Consider the following 21,215-nt stretch of genomic DNA (forward strand, 5'->3'; position numbering starts at 1 on the left):
CAACAAGGTGAAACGTATTAGGCAGTTGTGATTAAACCTGTGCTTACTTTTCATTGCACACGCATAATCTCACACCGATCTGGATTACTCGGCGACTCGTAGCTTTGTTTGCCTTCAGAGTAGGACAACCCTGTCGAGTTCTCTCGTAGAAGAGATATTTATGAAATGGACTGTGTGAAATGGTAAACTGATTGAGTGTTCTGTGCTAGCAATTTTCACCATGCAACTCGCAGAAACTGTACAGAGGAGGAAATAAACCACAAGATTACACCCACCAATAGATAGTAAGAATCAGGGGGTGGGTGGTCTTGTGACGAAAATCATCAGGAGAGTCACAATGCAGATGGCCACTCTCACATGAAACCCATCGTTCTTGAAGAAATTTCCACAATATGCAAGAACAAAAACTAAGCAACTTCACCCACCCCTAGTTGTGATGCCAGCCATGGTTGCCCATGTGACTTTAAGTAGCCTCTAAATAAAAACAAGGGAGAGAAGCCTAGGTTTAAAAGCAGGTGTTAATAATTAATTGCCGTGGTGTTAACCAGAAAACCCCGGCTCAAATTTAGCACTAATTTAAAGGCTAAAATTGTTTAAAGCAAACAGCATGTTACACAGCTCTAAATTTAAAACGGGTTGCACAAGTAATACACATGTTGTGCAGCCTACAACAACAAACGTGGCGTGGCCTAACAGCATGTGTGTTTTGGAAAATCATGTCATGTTTTTGACTGTATGAAAATGTATTATGTCCTTAAGTGATGTTTAAAAAAAGTGTAATATCTCTGGATTAAATAAACATATTTGCAGTATGGATGGCACCAACATTTTGCAGAAACCTATAGTAAAGTGCAATTGTGTTTTAAAAGCAGGATGTTAATGTATCCAGCTAGGAAATCATGTATCCCATTGGCTGAAAGTTCACAACAAACTGTGAAATGAAACAGCATGTGGTAAAGTACGTGTTCTGTTTACTGTCTGGGTGCAAATTAACCATATAGAAATGATGGCGATGCTGATAATTATCAAAAGGTCTTCCGATGCAAGTGGGAAACAGGATGCTTAATGGCTCAGGTTTTTGAAAACAAAATAAATAATGCCAATTGTGCACTGTTGACTTGCCATCCAAGCCAAAAAAAAGAGTGTTGTACATAAAGGTGCCGATTCCGATCCGGTAAAAAAATTTCCCGTACGACTCGTATCCGTATTTTTTCACGTACGAGTCGTACAAGTCCCGTACAAACGGCAAAGTACGATTCGTACTGTTAAATTACATACGAATTGCCTCGGGAAAAGTCTACGAGACTTCCCCGGACAGATTTACGTCCGAGTCGTAAAACTGAAGTCCGAGCGCACAAGTCCGATCCGTACCGGCGTCCCGAATACCAAAGCGTATGGAAAACGTCCCGTACGGAGCGAACTTTGTACGACCACTACCCCGGGTACACTTGGGCCCGGGGTACGAGTCGTACGAACCCCCCACCCCACCCGCGCATGTACGCGCCGTACCCCAGCACTCGCGTATGTACGCGCCGGACCCCCCCCACCTCAGCACCCGCGCCTGTACACGCCGTACCCCAGCACCCGCGTATGTGCGCGCCGGACCCCCCACCTCAGCACCCGTGCCTGTATGCGCCGTACCCCAGCACCCGCATTTGTACGCGCCAGCCCCCCCACCCCAGCACCCGAGCATGTACGTGCCGTACCCCAGCACCCACGTATGTAAGCGCCGTACCCCCACCACAGCACCCACGTATGTATGCGCCGTACCCCCCCACCCCAGCACCCATGCATGTATGCGCCATACCCCCCACCCCAGCACCCGCGCATGTACGCGCCGTACCCCAGCACCCACGTATGTCCGCGCCGTACCCCCCCACCCCAGCACACGCGTATGTAAGCGCCGTACCCCCCACCCCAGCCCCATACTTGGACGCACCGTACCCCAAACACCGTACCCCAGCATCCCCCCCATGTGCGCGCCGTACCCGAGCACAAGCGTATGTAAGCGCAGTACCCCCCACCACAGCACCCGCGTATGTACGCCCGTACCCCCCACCCCAGACCCGTACTTGGACGCACCGTACCCCAACACCGTACCCCAGCATTGTGTATGTACGAGTCGTACAACACCATTGCACATGTGAACACTGTACAACAACATAGCCATGGACGCACCTTACCTACGCGAAAAAGACTCGTACTGAAGCAGGACACTGTAAAACAGCACAAGGACCATCAATTCGACTCGCACAACACCACAAAACACGTCTTCAGGACAAAAAACAACTAAAAGACTGACCTGGCACATCCAAACAGTCAAAGAGAGGCCCAAAATCACAACCACCTCTTATAACACACCCACCAAAAGTTCAGACACAGCCACACCCACAAAGGGACCAATTAAAAGGGCCCACAAACACAAACCATGAGCCTTTGCAACAGACCCACTGCTGACAGACATCACACACAAACAACTGCACCCATACACCTTCACTCACACACCTTCACACAACCTACTTCACACAGACCCCCTCTACACATACACACACACACCTACACATTCACACCCACACACCCACAACCATCCACACCCACACCCCACACCATGCCCACAGACAAGAATCCAAAGTTCACAACGGAGGAGCTGGACATCCTTGTCAACGAAATCATCAGAGTCGAGCCACAGCTGTTTGGAACATTGGTCGGACAGACCAGCATATCCCAAAAAACTAGCCTGTGGCAGAGGATCGTCGATCGGGTGAATGCTGTTGCGCCCATCATAAGGACCAGGAATGAATGTCAAGCCAGGTGGTACGATCTGCGCAGGGCAGTCAAGCGCAAAATGAACGAGGAATACGCCCAGAGTAACATCACAGAAGGTGGGCTGCCCCGCAGACCTGTACATTACCATCCCTGGGAGGAGAAGGTGATGGCCCTGCTTCCGCCGGTGAGAGTACACAGAATCAAAGGAGTTCGAGAGCCTGGTGAGTACACAAACAACTCACGTAACATGGGGGAATGGCATCCACACCCCAACTACAACAAATGCACTCACCTACCCCCAAGCCCTCACCTGACACAACCACACTCTTAACAACGCTCAGGCCACTAACATGAGTATGCCCCATTTGCAAAGCAAGGCCATGCCATGTCCCAGCCTACACAAACCACAAACCCAAGACAGGATGTCCGGGATGCTGGGAGGGTGGGGATCACTAAACATATTGTACAACTCAGAAACAGACACCATTGCCCTCAGCCCACATGGCCCAGGTACATACACATGCACCATGCGCAATGCACAGGGACTGGCAAAGTACTGACAAGGTAGCTGACACTTGGCCCTGCTGTAGGCAGCACAAGGCCCTCCTGTGACAACTGCAAAATCTAACACAAACACAATCAGCTCAGATATCTAGGACAGGAACTCACACTCACTGACATTGGAGCATGCTCCATGGGGGGACAGATACATCACCTGGGAGACCAACTGCCAAATCACAATACACCCACCAGCAGGCACCGTCAATCAATCAACAATCGATCAGGGTACTTGTAAGGCACGCTACTTACCTGTGAGGGTCTCAAGGTGCTGAGGGGGGGGGGTTCCAATACTGCTCGAAGAGACAGGTCTTGAGGAGTCATCAGAAGGCAAGTAGGTCTTGGGCCAGTCGTAGGTGGGTTGGGAGGGTGTTCCAGCTCCTGGTGGCGAGGTAGGAGAAGGATCTGCTGCAGGCGGGCGTACGTTGGATGCGGGGGACAGCTGCGAGGGCGAGGATGCCGGAGCGGAGCTTATGGGTGGGGGTGTAGAAGCTGAGTATGATGTGCAGGTAGGCTTGTCCAGCGGTGTGGAGTGCCTTGTGTGCGTGGCTGAGGAGCCTACAGGTGATCCTCTTGTCGATGTGGACCCAGTGCAGGTCTCTCAGGAGGGGGGTGATGTTGCTGTGGCGGGGGGTGTTGACGATCACTTGTGCCGAGGCATTGCAGAAGCGTAGTAGCCGCCGTTGGTGTGTGGATGGGAGTCCTGCGTAGAATGCAGTGGCGTAGTCCAGTCAGCTGCTGACGAGGGCCTGTGTCACTGTTCTACTTGTTTAAGTCTGGATCCACCAGTAGATCTGGCGGAGCGTGCGTAGGGTGTCGTAGCAGGAGGAGGAGACTCCGTTGACCTGCTTGGACATGGAGAGGGAGGATGCGAGGATCAATCCTAGGTTGCGTGCGTGTTTGGTGGGTGTCGGTGATGTCCCCAGAGCGATTGGCCACCAGGAGTTGTCCCAGGGTGAGGGTGTGGGTCTCAGGATGAGGACCTCCGTCTTGTCCGAGTTCAGTTTCAGATGGCCACACCGCATCCACTCGTCGATGGCGCTGGTGAGGGAGAGGATGAGCTGGGTGTCATCGGCGTTTGGAGATGTCTTAGAGGTTGTGGTGGCGAGCCACTTGTGTGAGGGGGGCCATGTGGCTGTTGAATAGCGTCGGCCTGAGTGATGATCACTCACCCCTCACACAAGCACACACCCCCGGGGCAGCCAAGGGAGTCACACACTCTTACAATGGACATGTGACAAAACAAGATCAAGCCACAGCCAAAAAAGCATCCAAGGCCAAATGCGACATGTCAAAGACCCTGGATAACCTTTCAATCAGTCCCCTGCAACATACCCATCCACAAGTGAACATTGATGTGAATGCTAGGCACATACAACTACCTGGAGTAACTGTGGCAACCAGAACATGTATGAAACATGGATGTCGCATGAAACAGCATTAACATTATCTCTCTCTCACACACAGGGCAACGTCATGGATCACCCCCAACACTGGGGGGGAACAATCACAGGCCCAGGCTCGGCAGGAAGATGATCCCACCGGCAGCGACGACTCTCAGCACTCTGTGGATGACCCCAACCAACCTGGACCCTCTGGTGCCCCAGCCCCTCCAGCACCTGCATCAGGTACATCTGTGCCAACCACCACCCCCATTCTTGCCACATCCCAGGAGACACCCAGGAGCCCTGCCCGCACAGAACAGTTGAGCCAGTCTGACCTGGAGGGACAAGGTTCTCCGGCCACCCAGGAGGAGGCAGACAACCCTGCAAATGCCATCCCTCAGGGGTCCGGTAGACCCGATGTGCCCACAACGGCAGGCCAGGCTCGTGTGGGCAGGGGTGGTGGGAGTGGAGGCAGGTGGAGGTGCGAACCTGACCAGCCAGCTGAGGGAACCGGTATGTCACACATATGCCACATCTTGGAGACATACCGGCGTGACACCAGTGGCATCAGCCAGGTAGTGGGGACCCTCAACGAGATTAAGAACCAGCAGGCCAAGCAACACGCCAGTCAACAACAACACCAAGGACGGATGGAGGCAAGACTGGCTGAGCTCCTGGCGGTGCAAACGAACATAAGCCGTTCACTCCGTCGGATCGCCGACAACATGGGCAACCCTCCCTGTGCCACCAGGCGAAGACCAGCACCAGCCACAGGGAGGGAGGAGGAGGAGGATTCATCCGACGGAGCATCCCAAGCATCGTCAAGGCCTGCATCTGAGGGTCCCGCAAGGAAGGTGGGTCGTCCATGGAAAAGACCGTGAGAGGCAGCGGACCATCCACATCTCCCAGGTCACCTGGCCTGGCACCTGGCCCTCTGGCGCAACAGCAGCACCTCATCCAATGACATTCTCTGCCACATGGACTTGCTGGTCACAGTCTGACCAATGATGACCTACACTGTAGTCTGGACTCTGATGACTCCAACTGACAAGGATGTCATCTCCCCCTGTGAACTTTGGATTCTATGCACACTGTATAGCACCTATTTGTCCACACTAAACAGGCCCCCCACAGAGAATAAATCTCTCTTTCTACAATTACATGTTGCATTCATTTTGCATGAGTACACAACCTACGTGTGGGGAAATGTCAAACTATGCATGAGTGTTGAACTAAATCCAGCCATCCATACCCTGGAATCTGAGTCTGGGACAGGACACACATGGGTCACAATGTATCATACTATACAGACATGGAGCAGAATACTCACCCGTGATGGCCTCAAGCTGCTGAGGTGGGGCATGCATTACTGTGCAGACAGACCAATTGGGAAGAGTATCCTGAAGGCGTAGAGGTCATGGCTCATGTGGATGTTGCCGGGGAGGGAGTAGCAGGTATGTCTTGCAAGGTGGGAGAACTATGTCCTGCATGCTGGAGTACGGTGGATGTGAAGAATGGTGGCCAGGGCAAGGTTGGATGCACAGAGTTGGCACAACGGGGTCTCGGATGACAGACGGCCAAGGTTGGTGTGGGTCTGGGTTTGTGGCCTGCCTCCTGAGTGTGGGTGAGGAGTCTGAAGGTCATCCTGCAGCACACAGTGACACATTGCAGCTATCACTGGTGGACGGTGATGTGGCTGGGGCCAGGATGTTGAAGCTGAGGTGTGCACATGCAGCCTGGATGTGGACTGGTTTCCCGGGTGTTAGGATGTACTTGCTCCGTAGAGGGCGGGGCAGTAGTTGACACGGCTGGTGTCGTGGTCCTGGGGCATGGTCTGTCTTTCCCTAGAGTGGATCTATCTGTGGATCATGTGCATCATGCAGAGGGTGTTGCACCCTGAGGTAGAGATGGTGGTGATTAGCATGGCAAATGTGAGTGACAAATCCATGATGCACACCATCTTGTGTGCGTGGCCACTGGGTGTATGTGCAGGGCTCTTGCGGGTGGGACAAAAGCTGTTGACCCACCTGTAAGGGGACAATCCTCAGATGATTACCTCAGTCCTGTACAAGTTCAGCCTCAGGTGGCTGATGTTCAGCCATCCATCAATGGATCTCATGCCTTCTTGAATGTTGGAACTGCCAATGGCTGCGTCTTTGGTGAGGGTGAGGAGCACCTGGCTGTCAATGGCATACGAGCTGATGAAGAGGTGCTGTGTGCATGTGATGCCGGTGAGGGGGACCTGGACACATTGAGGATTGACACGCTGAGAGATGATACCTGGGCCATGTGCCAGATTATTCCACTATACTACATGCTGAAGGCTTGAGTCCCACTCCCATGGCCTTGCTGGTGTACGGAGCCGGTGGGGAGTAGGAGGGACATTACCTGGTGGGTGTGACAGGGCCTGGAAGGCGGGGCAGTGCTGTGTAAGCAGTTGGTGTTGCACAATCATCATGCAAAGGTGTCGTGTGTGCGCCTAGGGTATGCCTGAGAGCAGGCGGTAGCTCCTTGGATGGACAATGCTTGGAGGGTGGCTGCAACATCAGACTGTAGTGTGATGTGGGTCATGTAAGGACATGAGGTTCGTGCAATGTGCACGTTGCATGCGCTGACGGTCCAGCCTTTAGCACCGCGTGGGCGCAACAGTGGCACAGACAAGCTGATGCTAGCCAAATGAATGGGTGGAGGGAGGAAGGGAGGAGCATCTTTGAGGTGTGTGTGTTGCCGAATCTGTAAACTCTCTGTGCCCTCGCTGCAGGGGCTGCAGCAGCAGGCGGCGTGACCTGGAAACTATGCCACTAGTTGCACACAAAGACAAGGATGTCAGAAAGGACTACTGCAACAGGCGTATGTAAAGGAGGAGTGTCCGGTTTCCCATGGCACACCCAGAGACAATGGATGCACAATCCCCAAAGATGACTGACACCGGATCATTAAACTGAACGGCGAGCTGCGCACAGGATACACACCCTCAGCAGGTGTTGACGGTCTGTTGTGGCAACCAACATGCCCAAATACATACACAACCATGGACATCATGCACAATGGATATTCAAATCCCTGAAGAACTGCAAGCATGTTGCTAAACTACACATAGACTTATATGCCCAATCTTTGACAACTATGCCAGAGATGCCGCATGCAAAGTGGCAAGAGACCAGGATTGACAGAGATGAGGCACCTTGGAGGGTGAGGTACACCTTTATTACTCAGGTTTACACCTAGGGAAATGCATCACTATGAACAGACTCACAGGTCATTTTGCAGAACATGTGGGACCTACACTGGACACCCCCTTCACAATATAGATGCTGTAAATCCATTGAACTGGCACACAAGTGAAGGATGTGAGCCAAACACCCCCTGCTGCACACGGAGGGGCTGCAATTCCCCATTTATCCTCTAATGGGGATGTCCCACACTATGTCCACCCGTAGCATCCCGTATGTTTCAGAGGGAAGTTGTACACACATTGATGCCTTCATCAGAATCCACAGTCCCATCACAGATGACTGCTACGAAGGGTGACTATCAATACATGGGAGTCATGCAACATGTCATGTGCCCCATGGAGAGTCGACATGTATGTATAGTGACACAACATGCACAGGAGCAGTGCCCACACATTACAAACACCTACCAACACCAAAATGCCGTGCAGCAATCCTTAACCAAATAGACTTTTCCCCATGTCCGTGCATGGGACACTGATTCAGCACACGTTGCAATACTCATGAGGAATAGTGGGAGGCCAACGATGACACGAGCAGACAGCATGCGAAACTACCTGGGGATGACAGACACACAAGAAGTCAGGGAAGAGATTGTCATCCGCATGCATGGTCATTTACTCTACAGGAATAAGTGTGTCACCATGCTATATTAAAATTGAGTGTCTAAGCTAAAATATGTGGAAGGACATCATCACTCGAGTGACACATCTGAACACACATCTAAGTCACTTAGCATACAGTCAGCTGGATACACACATTGCAACACATGCCACACAAGGCTCGAGGCGTGCACACTCAGACCCATGGACTCACCATTATGAGAAGAAGTTGCGTATGAGCTGACTCCGGATGTCGTCCTCCTCCTCCTCCTCATTGTCACTTGCCTCAAGACCAAGCCCTTCATCCTCCACGGGTGGATGTTCCTGCTCATCCGGATCCCGGATGAGTGGCACAGCCTTCTCCACTGCCATGTTGTGCAGCATGCAGCACACGGGGAAGATCTTGCAGGCCTTCACCGGTGCATATGGGAGGGACCCGCCTGTCTTGTGAAGGCACCGGAATCTGCTCTTCAGGAGGCCAAACGTCCTCTCAATCACTCGCCTGGTCTGCCCATGTGCGTTGTTGTAACGGTGATCTGCAGCTGTTCTGGGGTTGCGGAGGGGCGTCATCAGCCATGGTATGTTGGGATAGCCAGAGTCACCTACATGGAAACATCATATAAAGAAGTGGGTCAGGAGATGCAGTAAGATACAAAAATAGCGCTAAACAAAGGACAAACAGAGTATACCCACCAACAAGACATGCTCATTCGTTGTGCAGCCCCAGCATCATTTCTGGCACCCTGCTACGCCTCATGATGTAGGCATCGTGTGCTGACCCTGGAAAATGTGCACAGACATGGGAAATCAGCATGTTAGCAAGACACACCACAAGGGCATTTATAGAGTGGTAATGTTTACGGTTGCGATAGGCGACCTCCTGTGCCTGTGGTAGTACGAAAGCCACATGTGTCCCATCAATAGACCCAATGACATGGGGCATCCCTCCCAGGGCATAGAACTCACCCTTGACACCTGTCAACTGTTCACAAGTTGGAAAATGGATGAATTCATCCAGATGCTCCAACATGGCTTCTAAAAAATCATGCAGGACACGGCTGAACATGGTCTGTGACATGCCACCCACATCAGCTATGGTGAATTGAAACGCACCGGTGGCAAAAAAATGTAGGGCTGCCATCACCTTCATCTTGGGGGTCAGCGCAGTAGGATACCTGTGTCGCGGTTGGAGGTGTTGTTCAAGTTTTGCGGTCAAGTTCTCAATCAACTGTTGCGAGAAGCGGTAACGTCTTATGCAGTCACATTACCTCATGGCAGCCAAGTCTGGCATTGGTCGGGGGAGAGGCGGTGCCCTGCAGAAAATTGGAAGGAATAACGAAGAGTGAGTACCTAACAATATCAATGTCAATGAACTGAGCACATGCTCAACTGCTACTACACATCTGCTAAATACAGAGACAGGTCTGTGCTATACATCCAGGACACGTATGCCAGCCAGGTGATACTCCTACGACAAGCCAGCTACACCCGTTGATAGTCAAGTTCTACATGACGTGGCCCGAAACTAGCCGTGGGCCAGTGTAAGTGAACAGCCAGAGACATCACAGGAGTGACATACATCCACATATCTGCATTTGAAGGATGTCATCTCATACAGACTGCTGGCGGCAATCTAGACGCACAGGTCACATGTCATTGGAAATGTACAGATCATACACATAGTGATGAAGGGGTACACGTGAAAAACGAAAACACAGACATGGATACGGCGCAGATATGTCCTCATGTCATAAAATCATCTTTGAAGCATCCAGACACATGTAACGTGTGAATCCACATGTGACATGGTGTGCGTATATGTGTGCCATGCCCATCTACACACAGATACATGTTGGATGCAGCAACAGCAGGTGCAGTTGACGGAACAACAACAGCAAGCTCATGGGAACACATGACACACACAGGACATAGTCACATCGGGGAACGCTGGTACTTAGATGTCAGGTGTTAGTGTCCCTGTCCCTGGCATCAGGGGACATTTGCGAGTGTTGGTGACTGTGCCATACCAGTGATGCAGTGCTTGACACGTTTGTACTACATGCACACATGTGCAAAGTGGGAAGGGGAAGTGTGCCACATACTGCCCCATCACACCGATGTGTACACAGATCATCACACATCTATTGTGCTAAAACTTGAGGAGACATGTGCCACATCACTGCCTGACACACCTAGGCCCTGCACATGAAGGACTGAAATGACTATGACTTGGTGTACAGCCGTGCACGAGTCTGACACTTCCATTCCATTCGTGTGCGCCTCCTATCACCTGTGTAAGCTGTGAAACGCACCGTACACACGCTCTGAGGGCGTGTGAACGGTCCGTATCATCACATTGGTGTTCCCGCCGGAGTACGGGTGTGTGTACGGATCGTACACACGTACATGTACTACCAGTGTGTACACGTACGTGTACTACCAGTGTGTACACATACGTGGACTACGGTCATACACGTACGTGTACGACCAGTGTGTACACCTACGTGTATGACCAGTGTGTACACCTATGTGTACTACCAGTGTGTACACGTACGTGGACTACCAGTGTGTACACGTACGTGTACGACCAGTGTGTACACCTACGTGTACTACCAGTGTGTACACCTACGTGTACTACCAGTGTGTACACGTACGTGGACTACGGTCATACACGTACGTGTACGAGCAGTGTGTACACGTACGTGTACACACTGGTAATACACGTACGTGTACACACTGGTCGTACACGTACGTGTACATACTGCTCGTACACTTATGTGTACGACCAGTGTGTACATGTACTTGGACTACCAGTGTGTACACGTACGTGTGCGACCAGTGTGTACACGTACGTGTACTACTAGTGCGTACACGTACGTGGACTACCAGTGTGTACACGTACGTGTACGACCAGTGTGTACACGTACGTGTACACACTGCTCGTACACGTACGTGTACGACCATAGTCCACATACGTGTACACACTGGTAGTACACGTAGGTGTACACACTGGTCGTACGCGTACGTGTACACACTGGTAGTCCACGTACATGTACACACTGGTGGTACACATAGGTGTACACACTGGTCGTACACATACGTGTACGACCAGTGTGTACATGTACGTAGACTACCAGTGTGTACACGTACGTGGACTGCAGTCAACACGTACGTGTACGACCAGTGTGTACACCTACGTGTACTACCAGTGTGTACACGTACGTGGACTACCAGTGTGTACACGTACGTGTACGACCAGTGTGTACACGTACGTGTACACACTGCTTGTACACGTACGTGTACACACTGCTCGTACACGTACGTGTACGACCGTAGTCCACGTACGTGTACACACTGGTAGTGCATGTAGGTGTACACACTGGTAGTCCATGTACGTGTACACACTGGTGGTACACATAGGTGTACACACTGGTCGTACACATACGTGTACGACCAGTGTGTACATGTACGTGGACTACCAGTGTGTACACATACGTGGACTACGGTCGTACACGTACGTGTACGACCAGTGTGTACACCTACGTGTACTACCAGTGTGTACACCTACATGGACTATGGTCGTACACGTATGTGTACGAGCAGTGTGTACACGTACGTGTACACACTGGTCGTACACGTACGTGTACACGCTGGTCGTACACGTATGTGTACACACTGCTCGTACACATACGTGTACACACTGGTAGTCCACGTATGTGTACACACTGGTAGTACACGTAGGTGTACACACTGGTCGTACACATACGTGTCAAACGCACTGTGCAACTGGTGCGGTAGGAGTACATGTGAAACGCACCGTGCCTGTGTGTGGATAGCTAAATTACATAGGGACTCATGAGGGACAAGTATTAGGGCCTAAATGCATGCTGGTTGTCATGGATACAGATTTTCAAGTTCAAATTTTCAATCATGTGGCCTGGAATAGGCAGTTGGCAACTAAATACAATGTTGCAAAGTGGTTGTTGACTTCACATCATGCTCAAATTTTGAACCATGCAAAGGCCCTCACTGGGGTATGTTTAAAGGGATTGGAGGAAACGTAGGATGCAAATGAGACTGACCAATCACTCTGTACTCCTGTAAATGAAACATCCCAGCAAGGCAGCTATAAGTCAGCCTGAACCCATGAGAGGGCACTTGCCTGCACTACCTTTCACTCGACACCACTGCTGCTGCTTGTGCGTCCTCTGGCACCATGTCAGGGTCTGTGGAGTGGGCCCAGCCTTTCACCCATGAGGAGAATGAGGCATTGCTTGATGTCATCCTCCCACAGTACCCCAGCCTGTATGGGAGACCAGGGGAGCAGGTGAGTGCTGACTCCACTAGCTTTGACTGTGCACCTTTTTTGTGACTGTCACTTCTGGCATTGTGTCCAGGTGTGACAGACATGCAATGTTGTTTAGAGTGGGTCCCAGGGGGGGGAATGGATTATGTCTCCTATGCAGAGCATGATGTAGTTCCTGTGTGCACTCCTCACTTGCATTGTGCTTACTGTAACATTCACTGCATAGTGCATGGCTTATCAGCCTGCCCAATCCGTAGGGCAATTTTTGTCCTATTGTCCAGAGGTGATTCCCTGCCCCACCCGGTGTGACAGGTGACTGTACCCACAGATGTGTGTGAGTTGAGTGGAGCTGTGGTGAGAGTGTCCAAATGATGTGTACGCCCCCTGGACATTGATGTGTGTGAATGTTCCTTGTCATGTGGGTGAGTGTCTATGTGGAGTGTTGCACCCCAGCTGCATGGAGGAGGCAACAGCTCCACCCATCTGATGTGAGAAGTAAGCTGTGCAGAGTGTCTGACTTGCTGAGCTAGCACCACACCTGTGACACCCCACAGGCAAGTAGCACATGTGCAGAGTGAGGTTTGTATCCGCTGTTGCCAATGGCAGGTGATTGATCTGTGTCTGTGTGTGTCTGTGTACTCTGCTGCGGTTGCGTCAGTGGCCTGGGGCATGTGACTGCTTGGTGGTGCTGTCCATCAGCCTGGTGTTGCATGTGATGCACAGCGTGTGCCATGATCATGGAGTGTGTTGCACCCCTCATGTCACCTGTGTACTTTCAATGCCATGTAGTGCATTGGGGCTTCCACATTGGCTAATGTCCCTATGACAAAGGTGCTATTTGTTGCCAGCATACTATGCCCTGTTCAACATATCAAAGATGTTCAAATGTGTGTCTCTGTGACATGGAGCAGGTGTAGTGATGTTGTCTCACTTTGTCATCCTCACAGGTAACTGCCTACGCCAAGGGGGAGATATGGAAGCGGGCCGTCAGGGCCGTGAGATCTGTGGAGGGTTGCAGTCGGCGCCTCGCCCAGGTGAGGAAACGCTGGCAGGACATCCGGTGCTGGACCCGGAGGATCGCCTGGTGGCAGCTGAAAGACTCACCTCCACACAAGCACGGCGGGGGCCGACGACTGACCCAGCAGATGAAGTGTGTCCTGGCGGTGGTCTTCCCTGACTTGGATAGGCGGTTACAGGAGTTGCAGCAGCAGGAAGGGGGTAGGTACATGTGTGTTTGTTGTGTGTCACCAGCTTTTGGAAGTGCTCAGTCGCCTGGATACACAGCGAGGGTTAATTTGGGCAGTGCATATCCTGTTCCCCAAAGTCAAATGGTGCTGTTCCTCCTCCCTTCCCCTCCTTGACATGTGTTCCCTGGTCTGTGTGTAATCACTATTGCACATGGTCATCTAGCCTGCCAGTTAATCCAAGTGCACAGTGCTTTCTGCATCATGGGGGGGGGGGGGGTCTGAGACATGTGTTGTTACCTTGCCTGTGCCCTGTCCTGTTCAGTCATTTGGGGGTCCATATTAGTTGGCAATGATGCTGAGTCTCAACATAGGAGTGTGATTTTTCTAATGAACAGACTTGCAGCACGCATGACCGATGTTGTGGCCTCAGACATAATGTTCATGAGTGGGAGATATGCATAGTGCCGGGACGGTAGCTCATGTTACAGTCAGATAATTCCAGGACCATGGAGCAGTGTTCCCGCTACAGTCCCCTAAGCCACCCTTGCATCGGAATCATGTGTGTCATCCAACACTGTGCCCATTCTCTGTGTGTTCTGCACAGTTTGGCCTCTGTGGCATAGTTCCCTGCCCTCATTTGTATTTATCTAAAGTGTGCTACATGTGCCCATTTTACAGGCTGACCCCATTTTGCTTGTGCATCCTCACACTGGGCAGTGCCTGTGTGTCTATGTACAACTATCTGTTGATGGTTGTTGGTAACAAATATGTGTTGGCAGCCTCACGAGATGATGTGGAGTACATTTAGGAATTCTTGATGCACATTTGAGTAAACCCAGATTAAGAGGTGTAACTTCAGGATCTGTCTCAATAACATTGTCTCAGGTATGAGGGGTTTGTGCAGGCAAGGCCTACATGTCCAAACCTTATGTCTCCTTGCCGGGTCTGACCTGTGTGTGATAATTGTCTGGACAGACACTCAACATGCAGTGACCCAGTCATGTTGTGCTGGGTTTTTTGTTTTTGCTTTGCAGCATGTGTCAAAAATGTAAATACATGGCTCATGCTCATCCATTTTTGCCACCAGTGTGGGGTCGAGATGCTACGTAGTTTGGTCTGTGTGTGCTGACATCTGTGTGGACATTCTTGCTTGCCATGAGGGTGTCTCCTCAGTGCAGGTGCTCCTTATCCCAACACATTGCAGGCCCATTAGCTAATGCATTGTCCTGTGTTTGGACAAGTGTGCCACTCCACATGACAAAGCGGTACAAAAGGGGGTGGTGATGTCCATCAATTGTTGTTTTTGCATTTGTCACCCCGAGTGGGAAGGGTATGCTCAGACGTGAGTCCCTTGCTCTCCATGCCACTGGAATCAAGCTATCCTGGCTGACGAGGGCTGAAAGCCCGAAACCGATCCTAGGATGCTTGTTTCCAGTCCAGGGAGGACCTGGCTTGGCAGTTCGGGCTGGACTGTTCCCATGGGGCACAGGGTCAAGACTGATTTGCATATGGCTGGGTTCAAACTGGAATGGCATGGTGAGCAAAAAAACGATGGATTTAGGCCCAGATCTCTGTACTGGGGTGAATGTATGACATTGTTCTGCATTCTGTCCATCAATTGTTGTTTTTGCATTTGTCACTCCACATAACAGGCAGTGGGTCAGATGTGTTGCCAACTGTGTCATCATGGTACGGATGTCCATGTGACAGGTTGCATGATTCAAGTTTTTAGTCAATAAGTATTGTACCTTGGCACTCACTACACTTGTCAACATGTCTCAATTTTTCACATGCTTCTTTTTGCTAGTTGGTTGTGAAGGACAATAATGTGCCTGCAACACAGATGTCTCCCAGGGAAGTGCAAAATAAAGTACTTTTACACTTTCCGTGGACACGCTGGCACATTTTACTGGAAAACACAGTTTGATTACCACTTGTTTTCTGATTAAACATATCCATGTTCACACAGTATGTTTGCATGTGTGTAAGTCCTTGGTTGTTGCTGATACAAACTTACGAGTGTCAACTCATCCAGACCACCGTGGTGCCATGTATATGTACTTACTGATACCCCATTTCTTATTTACAGTGGCTTTTAAGAATTCGGCTGCCAGCTCATACAATGACTGTGTAAATGTATTTTTGTGTGCACATCATTGTGTGACTTCTGTCATACAGGCAGATGTGTCTTCTGTTCAAAAAATGGCAGATTCACACATTCTAAACATGTACATTGTGTAAAGTGTTGTGAGTCCCAAGGGATTGCAATGTTTTTGGCTATGGTTTCCTAAGTACTCACAGGTCTCAGAGTGTGGGGACACCTTCAGCATTGAGGTGTGTTATTTGGCCTTGGGTGCACCAATACTGTTTCGTTCACAGTGAACAAGAGGTGGCATGGATTCATATTCTTGCTGTGCTCAACTGTCCCCAGACACTAGCTTCTCAGGATAAATCGATATCAAGTTATTTGCTGTTAAGTCATGATCTCCATTGTTTCCAAGTGTCATGGTGGGTCAACCAACTGGGGAGTGCAGGGTTACATATGTGCGGACTATTCTAGATGTTACTCATGATGAATTTCCTGATCTGCACTGTGACATTTTTATTTGGACTCATGTGTCTGTTGTATACTGGTGACTGATTATTTTCTGTCTCTTCACCTTGCCCACAGCATCATCGGAGGACACCGAGGGAGACACTTGCATGGACGTGGAGGAGGGATCCAGCACCGCTGCCAGCACTGCTGCCGAGTCTGCGGGAGCAAGTGGCACGGAGGGCGAGGGGAGTCAGGCGGAGGACCTGTCTAGTGACAACACTGACTACGACGCTGAAGGGTCCGATGCTGAACTCCTCCAGGGGGCGGAGGCTGCTACGACACCTGGCAGCAGCACTACATCTGTCACCGCCCCCTCCATTCCCATCACCGCCCTCCCAGTTGCTCCGGTCCCATCTGTCCGTGCTAGGCAACACGGTGTCTCCTTCGAGCCAGGCACCGCACTCCCTGCCCCTTTCCCTCCTGCTGCCCTCACTGCAGAGTCTGTGGACATTCTGCGGCAGTTGCAGGTTGGCCAGACATCGATGCTGAATGTCTTCCATGGCCACACCCGAATGATGACACAGATGGTGTCGTACATGGAGGGCATGTCATCAGCGATGTCTGACCAACGGATGTTGCTGGGGTCCATGGACTCTTCACTGACGGCAGCAGTGAGTCTCCTGCAGCGCTTCGTCCCCCCCTCTACCCCTGCACCATCCACACTTCCCACTCCCATACCTGTCCCAAGCACACACAGACATTCACAAGCACGCACCCCACCAGACACAGGCAGCACACCACCACATAAGGGCAAGCGCACTCCTCCTGGCACGCACACTCAGGGGGATGAGGGCACACCCACCGGGTCTGGGGCACACAGGCATACACGCAGCCACAGTCCGAGGGCGCATGGCGCACTAACCAGTCCCTCCAAAGGCACTCTCCTCGGCTCCCCTACCACACATCCTGAAAAAGAGGCCTACTTGACTGTGCTGGGCCTCAGCCCCTCTGGCTCTCCAGCCCGCAAACGGGAACGGCACTCCACGGGTAGGGGAGTTGAGTCCCCCCCTGTCCCCCCCTCCCCCAGTAGCGCTGCACCCCATCACTCCGACCCCCCCCCTCCTTTGAGGCTGTGTTTTCTTTGGGTGAAGGGGAGACGCTGGATGACCTGGCAGCAGTGTGCAGCGCCGAGCTGACCTCCACCTTTGGCGCTGCCCCACCCCCTGTGGTGGAGGCATCCGTTCCTGCACCCACCACACCTACCCTTCCACCTCCTGTCCCTGCGGTGCCTGGTCCTTCCCCACATGATGCCCCCCCCCCCCAGTCGACGAACCTGAGGGTTCTAATGTGCAGGCAAGCTAGGGGAGACGCGTGGCCATGTGTCCCCCCCAAGGACTTCAGATCTGGTCTGGCCATGTGCCTTTGTAAATAGTGTCCTTAAGTACATTTTCATTTGATGCTGAATAAAGCATTTTCTTTTCAGTTTGAACACATTTGCATTTCAGGTATTGATGTTGGTGCTGATGGTCCCGGAGTTGGGGTGGTGGTAATGTGTTATGTTTCAGGAAAAAGTTGTAGTCTGATGCTAATGGGGTGGACCATGGTATCTGCGTGCCATCACAATGTCTCTGCAAAGTATATTTGGTCGTGTGTGCTATTTGTGTTTGGAGACATTGTCCCAAGGACTGTTCCTTTCTCTGTGGCACCTGACATCTACCCAGCAGGGAGTTGCACTTTTGTTGTGCTGACTTGTGTCTACATTTCCTTTGTTGGTGACGGATCCTTTCAACTATGGCCATGCCTGCTCAGCAATGTCTCCGGCTGCATCCTCTGTGCCATCCTTGCTAATCACTGTACTTGTTTATTGAGTATGTTGTCATGCCTTAATGGCGACATTCAGCATTTTACGCACTATGCATGTGTGTTATCCCAGCCTAGCACACATTTGGTACTTGTTCTGCAGGGTATTTGAGCACCTTACTGACAATTGTGGGCATTGTATCTGTGGGAAGTCCACCCTATTCCTTCCATGAGAGGCAACATCTTGGTGCCTGTCCCAGCACCTGTACATTCCTATCAGTCCTGGGATGTGCGTGACAGTGTGTGTTCCCTTTGGCTCTCTTAGTGTAGTGGGCATTGACATGAGTATACAGTCTTGTGGCATGATCTCTGTGTGTGTATTGTGCTGCATCCGCCAGGGGTGGGTATGCATGTGTCATTTTTCCTCACACCCACATGTGTTGTGTCATGCAGTGGGGGAAGGACATCCATCCTCATGGGAGTGGGACACTGCTGTCAGTGATGTGTTGTTATGGCACTATCAACATAGTCGAACATTAGGGATGCGTACATACACCCATGGAGTTGTGCTCATATGATCATGATGTACACACCCCCATGACTCTGTCCACTGCTGGGAGTGATAGGCACCCACCCCTCACATGTCTCTGTCCACTGCTGGTATTCCTCTGCACCCACCCCCATGTCTCTGTCCACTGCTGGGAGTCCTCTGCACCCACCCCTCACATGTCTCTGTCCACTGCTGGGAGTCCTCTGCACCCACCCCTCACATATCTCTGTCCACTGCTGGGAGTCCTCTGCACCCACCCCTCACATGTCTCTGTCCACTGCTGGGAGTGATAGGCACCCACCCCTCACATGTCTCTGTCCACTGCTGGGTGTCCTCTGCACCCACCCCTCACATGTCTCTGTCCACTGCTGGGAATGATAGGCACCCACCCCTCACATGTCTCTGTCCACTGCTGGTATTCCTCTGCACCCACCCCCATGTCTCTGTCCACTGCTGGGAGTCCTTTGCACCCACCCCTCACATGTCTATGTCCACTGCTGGTATTCCTCTGCACCCACCCCTCACATGTCTCTGTCCACTGCTGGGAGTCCTCTGCACCCACCCCTCACATGTCTCTGTCCACTGCTGGGAGTGATAGGCACCCACCCCTCACATGTCTCTGTCCACTGCTGGGTGTCCTCTGCACCCACCCCTCACATGTCTCTGTCCACTGCTGGGAATGATAGGCACCCACCCCTCACATGTCTCTGTCCACTGCTGGTATTCCTCTGCACCCACCCCTCACACGTCTCTGTCCACTGCTGGGAGTGATAGGCACCCACCCCCATGTCTCTGTCCTCTGCTGGGAGTGATAGGCACCCACACCTCACATGTCTCTGTCCACTGCTGGGAGTGATAGGCACCCACTCCTCACATGTCTCTGTCCACTGCTGGGAGTCCTCTGCACCCACCCCTCACATGTCTGTCTACTGCTGGGAGTGATAGGCACCCACCCCTCACATGTCTCTGTCCACTGCTGGTATTCCTCTGCATCCCCCCCTCACATGTCTCTGTCCACTGCTGGGAGTGATAGGCACCCACCCCTCACATGTCTCTGTCCACTGCTGGGAGTCCTCTGCACCCACCCCTCACATGTCTCTGTCCACTGCTGGGAGTGATAGGCACCCACCCCCATGTCTCTGTTCACTGCTGGGAGTGATAGGCACCCACCCCTCACATGTCTCTGTCCACTGCTGGGAGTGATAGGCACCCACACCTCACATGTCTCTGTCCACTGCTGGGAGTGATAGGCACCCACCCCTCACATGTCTCTGTCCACTGCTGTATTCCTCTGCACCCACCCCCATGTCTCTGTCCACTGCTGGGAGTCCTCTGCACCCACCCCTCATATGTCTCTGTCCACTGCTGGGAGTGATAGGCACCCAGCCCTCACATGTCTCTGTCCACTACTGGTATTCCTCAGCACCCACCCCCATGTCTCTGTCCACTGCTGGGAGTCCTCTGCACCCACCCCTCACATGTCTCTGTCCACTGCTGGTATGCCTCTGCACCCACCCCTCACATGTCTCTGTCCACTGCTGGGAGTGTTAGGCACCCACCCCTCACATGTCTCTGTCCATTGCTGGGAGTGATAGGCACCCACCCCTCACATGTCTCTGTCCACTGCTGGGAGTGATAGGCACCCACCCCTCACATGTCTATGTCCACTGCTGGTACTCCTTGGCAGACACCTACCCACCCACCCGCACCCTTGGTGCTGTACACTGCTGTCCTGGCCATGAACACACCCCAATATACTGGTTATATGCTGCACCAGGCCCTAAGCCAACATTTGTGACGTGTGTACGCCTTGTATCACTAATGTACTGGTGCCCTAGAGGTACGGGTGATGCGGTCTGTACCCCTGCTCTGAGGGCGTGGGTATGGCTCGTACCACCATTTTAGTGATGTAGGTGTACGCGCCATACCCATGCCCTCAGAGTGTGGGTACGGCCCGTACCACAGGTACCCCTACATCACCACTCCAATGCTGGTACGGGCCGTACCCACGCTCTGAGGGCGTGGTTACGGGCCGTACCACCATTGGAGTGGTGATGTAGGGGTACGCGTGGTACGGGCCGTACCCACGCTCTGAGTGCGTGGGTACGGCCCATACCACTATTGGAGTGGTGATGTAGGGGTACGCGTGGTACGGGCCATACCCACGCTCTGAGGGCGTGGGTACGGCCCGTACCACTATTGGAGTGGTGATGTAGGGGTACGCGCCGTACCCATGCCCTCAGTGCGTGGGTACGGCCCGGACCACGCGTACCCCTACATCACCACTCCAAT

Source organism: Triturus cristatus, chromosome 7, assembly GCF_964204655.1.
Source record: "Triturus cristatus chromosome 7, aTriCri1.1, whole genome shotgun sequence".
Taxonomy (NCBI): domain Eukaryota; kingdom Metazoa; phylum Chordata; class Amphibia; order Caudata; family Salamandridae; genus Triturus; species Triturus cristatus.